Consider the following 6568-nt stretch of genomic DNA (forward strand, 5'->3'; position numbering starts at 1 on the left):
GCAGCGCTACCTTTTTCCCAGGCTGCAAGCCTCAGGGAAACATCTTTTCTTCACAGTTTTCGGATCCCTCAAATCGGTTGCTTCCTTTCCATTCCCCCTGCAGCTACTACCATCTTCCCTTGTCTGAACTACTCCAGTCCTCCCTCAGATAATCTGCCAACCTCAGTGAGTCTCATCTGGTTAATTAAGTTGCTGCATCATTATAACCATCATTATCTAATAATACATTGATAGCAGTTCTTATGGGTAGCATTATTCTTACTGCTTTGCAATTCATTTAATTTTCACAATAATTCTGTGAAGTAGGTTTAGGATTATCGTCCCCACTTAATAAATGAGGAAGTGGAGGCACAGAGACATTAAAGACCTTGACCACAGTTTTACATAGCTGTCAGCACTGGGATACAAACCCAGACCGGCTGGCCCCGTGGCTCTTAGTCCCTACACCTGATCCCAAACTCTCATTCCTCAAAAGCCTCCCAGTCCCTACATGCTTCATCCCCAACCAGCGTGTGCATTCCCTCCGCCTGGAGTAGGAGACCCCGCAGTGTGGCCTCAGTGTATCTCTCTAGCCTGGTGCCCTGTTAGGTATCCTTCCTACAAACTGGGTTCCCGGCATTTTCTCCATGTGCTGTACTCCCAGGAAAGCTGCTTTTAGCAGAGGAGGAGACCTTTGGGTCTTGGCTCTGCCACCGATGATGTGCGTGACCTTGTGCAAGTCACCCAGGCTCGCTGAGCCTGGATTCCTTTGCCCAGCCCGTGGGGATAATGGCCCCTCGAACACTGGTTTTCTCCGCAGCTGCCTCCTTCAGGACGTCTTCTCGCAGTCTGCTCTTCCTTCACCAGAAGGGGGTCTTTACTCCCTTTGGCCCGTCAATGTCTTCATGCCACTTTCACTGTCCAGCGTGTCTAAGTCCAGCGTGTTTAACTGTCCTTTGTAGGTGTCCTTTCTTCCTCCTAAACTGTAAGCTCTTTCAGGGTATGTATGGGCTGCGGCTCGTACAACTTTATATTCTCCATAATAAGCTCTTTCAGGGTATGGGCTGCGGCTCGTACAACTTTATATTCTCCATAGCGCTTTGCCTATAATAGGCATTCAGAATATACTAGTATCTGTGGAGGGGATGACTTTGGGGCCACTGGGATTCATTTGTTGCGTTCCTCGGAGAGCTGGGTGAGCGGTGCCAGTGTGAGTTGACCTGCAAGAGCAGCCATCGATTGCACGGGTTCTGGCTTCTGCTTTTTATTAAATTCTTTCCTGTTATAGCTGGAGATCCCTCCCCTCCTTTTCAAACCCAGGCTCGTGGGGTAGTGCAAATTTGCACAGTTATCCTCTAAGCAAATTGGCTAAAACTGCAAATCCCCTGGAAGCAGAGTGGCCCTGGACATGCTGTTAAAAAAACGGCATGGGTTTCATATAGAGAGTAGAATAGAGTTATGTTGGAAGAACTCGACTCCTGCCAAGTCAGAGACACGTCTTATTATACTTATCTTCTATTACGGCTGAGTCGGCATTGTGGTGGTTGGTTTTGGGAGCTCCCTTCCATGTACCTAGACGAGAGGAAGACGATGTGTGTGTGTTGGACGGGCCTCCTGACAAGTTCAGGGAGAATGCAGTGTGACCACTCAGTTTGGAATTTTGCTGAAGGAGCCACTCTTCCCTGCTCTGAGACGTTACAGATGATTGAGGTGTCTGATACCAGGTGACCCCAATCATATTAACTCCCAATGAGAAAGTCTTGGTCCTCTCTTCCAACCTCCTGGCCAGTCACCCCCACCCAGTATTCCCCAGTTTCAATCATGCTCAACTATCTCTCTGCCTCTGTGCCTTCTCCTCCACCTGCACTTACTTGGGATACACTCTTGCCATTGTGAGCTCTTCTTCTAAAGAGAAGAATGTCCATTATTTCACAGCAGCTTAGTTATGATACTGTAACTACGCCTTCCTTCTTTCCCTCAGTCCCCCATACTGTAACTCAACATTAGCATTAATCACTTCGTCTTCTACATCTTGAACTTACCTCATTCTCTCCGTCTGAGTGCCCGGAGGGAGTAACTGTATCTCAGCCTTGTATTCTGCCTAGTACAGAGAAGCTCAGAGTGTGTGTGCACAAGTAAAAGTATTTGGAAGTGATGGTAATAGCTAACATTTCCAAATGCTGTAACTTGCATTAACAGGAGTGAGCCATGGTTCTGATGATGGTCACTCATTTTTGGTATCTTTAAAGGCAGAACTCTCCAAAATAAAATATAATTAAGCGTATGCTGATGAAAACATATGCCATGCGTGTGCCCAGCTCTCCAGCCTTGCAATGTAGACATCCAATGGATATCTGTGGGATGACTGAATTAGTGAATGAGTGAGTGAGTGAGTGAATGAAAAAGCTTCTACCCTCTGGGAAGGAGAGAAGGGGGGGTGGGGAGGGACTAAACTTCTCCACTGCTCTTGAAAGCTGGGCTTCTTGCTTGGCTTGAGGGCCCAGGCAGGGGCTGAGCTGACAGAAGAATCCACATTTCTTCTTTCTTGTAATTATCATTTTTGAGAACCAGCAGGTCTTCTGTATCTTCTCACATTTTCCTAGGCCCACCCAGAGCATTTACCCTGTTCTTCAGAATTTGAGAATTCTACCACCATGTTTTCATCTAACATGAAAAATGCTCTCATGACAAACCCAAACAGACAATCAAAATGAGGAAACAAAGAAACAACCTCCAAATGAAAGAACTAGCGAATTCTCCAGAAGAAGAGATAATTGAAGCGGAGATAAGAAATTTATCTGAAAAATGCTCCCATGGCTTCAAAGGCCTCACGGCACCATCCTCTCTGAACCTGGCTGGTGTCATTGTAGAATGATGCAGTCCGGAGAAGAACCCGGCGCTCACCCTGCTTAGGGCAGGCTCCAAGCCTGGATACTCATTCCCTGGCGATCCCTCTCCGCAGAAGTGTGGACATTGCAATTGTCAGCATTTAGCTGGCATTTGTATGTGTGTATTCAGGCGAACATGAGAAAGACCCGTTGAAACACTGGACACATACAGAAGTGAAGAGAATTTTATCTTCTATTGTGAAGACGATGACAGTGAAAATTACCAAGATGTTGGTTTGTCTACCAGCTATTACCAGAAGCTGTGTCTTCTATATACAAAACCTGCTTATCGAACAGATAACCTTCAAAATGGTGCTATACATGTAACACACAATGTGTACATTATACTAAGATGTTTTACTCTTATGGGTTATCTGTGGTGATGTGGATAATAATTCTTAGTTTACTTTTTCGTACTACAGGTTGTTGGCCATTCAAGAAAAGGTTGAGCTATAAATATTTCATATGAGGTGGTAAATCTCTTTCCTACATCGGCTGGCAAAGGAAACTCCCTTATCTGAATCCCTCACATATAGTCTGGTTGCCCTCACGTGTGTATCTTGCTGAAACTTTTAAAGTAAGTTGAATGATCACCATTAGGCAATACTGGCTTGTGTTCTCACCATGCTTATTTACAAGGGCTGGTAGAGTGTGAGTGATGAAATTGAAACTTAGTTTCAACTTCATGTGGGAAACAAAATAAATTGGACTCTTGAAATTTTGCGTAAATATCTGTCACAGCCTGGTACTAAGTATCTGAGGATTTTTAGAGCTGACCTCATTGAATGTTGAATTATGTTCTAAGATACATTTTAACAGCGTTTTTCTCCAGAAATAAAAGCTTAAACTGACTGGCGAAGCCACTCTTCGGGCAACTCTCTGAATTGAACATTTCCTAATAAGAAATGTTACCTATCTTTACAATTTTCCTACTGTCCTACCTTCAGGAGTCTGGATTAGTTTTATCGAGTAGATTCCCCAGGCTGAAAGTAAAAGGTTAAATACTTGTAGGTACCATTTGCAACTACATATGAATCAGGACTTTCTGTATGTAGTAGTTAAAAGAGAAATGTATTAAATGCTTCACTGAGATTTAATATTATGTTCATGAGGACAGTCTTGTTATACTTAGAAGAAGATACTGTAACTTAAATAATTAAGTTCTAATGGCACTTTTAACGTGTTTTATATATTGGGGTTACTAGTATAGATAAGATTTCCTCGGACAGAGGCTGGTTTTCCTGTGTAAAGAGATTTCTAAAGCTGACAGTGGAGCTCCGGGCTGCAGCCTGCTGTGGTTGAACTGGGCACTTGTCATTGCTCTCCTTTCCTTCCTGGTTCCTTCTGGGACTCTCAGGATTCTCTGGTGTGGCTGGATCAGATGGTGTACCCCCGATGCCCGTGTCCTGAAGTTCGTGAACACTCCAAGCTTGAGTGGGAGGCTCAGCCTGGCAGACCCCCTCAGAGACGGGTGGTCACTGTCGTATCCCCTCACACTCTCCATGGGGCCCTCTGTTCCTGGAGAAGAGAGGGTGTCAGCCCCATTTTGCACTGATGGGAAAACAGCTGGAAAAAAAAAAGGGCGTGTGATTGGCCCAAGGTCATCTCTTGACCTCGAACCCAGCACTCTCTTCACCTTGCGATGTTATCCTTGTGGATCTCAGTTGCTGTGCCTAGGAGGAGAGTGTTGTAAACCACATTGTTGGCTAGTTGGAGATTTTCCAGATGACTTAAGGGAAAGAAATAACAACATTTGCCGCACTTTTTTTTTTTTTCCTTTTTTTTTTAGCAGAAGCATAGAGCCAGCAGAAGACTTCTTGTTTACTTGTGGTGCTGTACTTGTATGACTAGATGTTTGTCTCACTTGCTGTGGGGGAAAGCAGTTGATGTGTTCTTTTGAAAGCACTGGACCCGAGACCTAGGATCACCCTTGCACTCCTCACACTTCTTGCATTTGGTGGCTGGCCAGTTGCCTGCTTCTGTGTGTCAAAAACAAAAGCCCTCCACCAAGGACGTGATAGAGCTATCTGTAAGCCATTTTAAGGCACATGACCAGATGTAAGGATGGCACTTGAAGTAGCTTCACAAAGTCTGTGCACCAGAACTTAACCACTTCACTCCCAGGCGACCTGCTCAACCTTAGCTACGTTACTCATCATGTATTCGCAGTTCTACTCTGCTTACTTTCTGCTTATCACGGCATAAACAGCTGGAGAGGGCCATTTATGGCTCTAAAATAGAGAGGTGGCATCTGCTAGAGAGGAGAGGAGGTGATAGCTGATGATGTGGGGAGAGATAAACACGAGAGTAGTTACATTTAAAAAGTATATTAACTGGGGTCCTTCAGCCCTCTTGCCCTGTTGTTTCGAGTGGTCCACACCGTTGTCTAGCACAGTGGGGTGCTGGGTGTGCATAATATGACTGTGATCTTTAAGTAGCATCCTGCTTCTGTCTGGTGAGCTCTGTGTAAAAAGACAGGGAAGAACTGTGGAAATAGCCTTCAGAAGTGAAACAAACATTTTGATGCTCATGGTGCTGATCAGTATTCATACTGAAAGAATATGAACAAAGAACAGTTTTCCCTAAGGGTACTGGTAACATGAAATCTTATGCTACACTGATTAGTGGCAGTGGGTTTTATTTTAAAGAACTTTCTTTTCTATTGCTAAAATATGTGCTCTTGGCCCTCGCTCTGATCTTGAGGTTTCCAAAGTCCCTTAGAGGACAAGCATGATGAGTGGGGATATACATCTCAGCTCCAGCGGCTGCTCCTCCGCAGGGGTCTGTCTTGCAGAAGCTACAGGCTCTCTGGATGTTGACAGGGGTCCTATGTGTGTCCTCTGTGCTTTGTGCTCTGAGTCCAGTGCTAAGGACCTCTCTGTGGAATAGTTGTCTTCACCTGAGGCCTGTGTAATTATTCATCCCCTAGTGCAGCCCAGAGTTGACCCCAGTTAGGCTCTTGAACCCTGGACAAGTGTATAAAACTCTGCCTGTTTTCCTTGAAGAGGCGGAATTGGTAAGGTGAGTATGGATGAGTTCCAAGGGCAGTTTTGTGAGTCAGAGACTTTATCTTGCTGAAGGTGTTAACTCCTTTGATCCAAAACACCCTTGATTGAGTTGAGGGTAGGGGGCAAATTTTACACACTACTGTTAGGAGTCTAAATTATATAGCTTTTTTGGAGGGCCTTTCTTTAAATATAGTTGTTATTGATTTCAGAGAGGATGGGGAGAGGGAGAGAGAGAGAGAAACATGAATGATGAGAGAGATCGGCTGCCTCCTGCATGCACCCTACTGGGGATTGAGCCTGTAACCTGGGCATGTGCCCTTGTCCAGAATGGAATGTGGGACCCTTCAGTCCACAGGACAATGCTCTATCCATTGAGCCAAACCAGCTAGGGCTGGAGGGCCTTTTGACAATAGGAATTTGAAATGTTCAATGTGTGGTACTCTATGACCTGGTGGCTCTACTTCATGTAATTTATCCTAAGGGAAGAACAGTATAAATATGTACAAGGATGTTCCTCACCATATTCTTTAGTGTAGTGACAAACGGGGACTTTAAAACATTCATCAATAAAGGAATAGTTAAATAAAATTTAGTAAAACCGTATAGTGAATGTTATATAAACCAGTGGTCGCCAACCGGTGGTCTGAAAGGTTGGCGACTGCTGATATAAACAGTTGTTGAAAGTGATGAGGT

This window comes from Myotis brandtii, unplaced genomic scaffold (assembly GCF_000412655.1).
Source record: "Myotis brandtii unplaced genomic scaffold, ASM41265v1 scaffold422, whole genome shotgun sequence".
Classification (NCBI taxonomy): domain Eukaryota; kingdom Metazoa; phylum Chordata; class Mammalia; order Chiroptera; family Vespertilionidae; genus Myotis; species Myotis brandtii.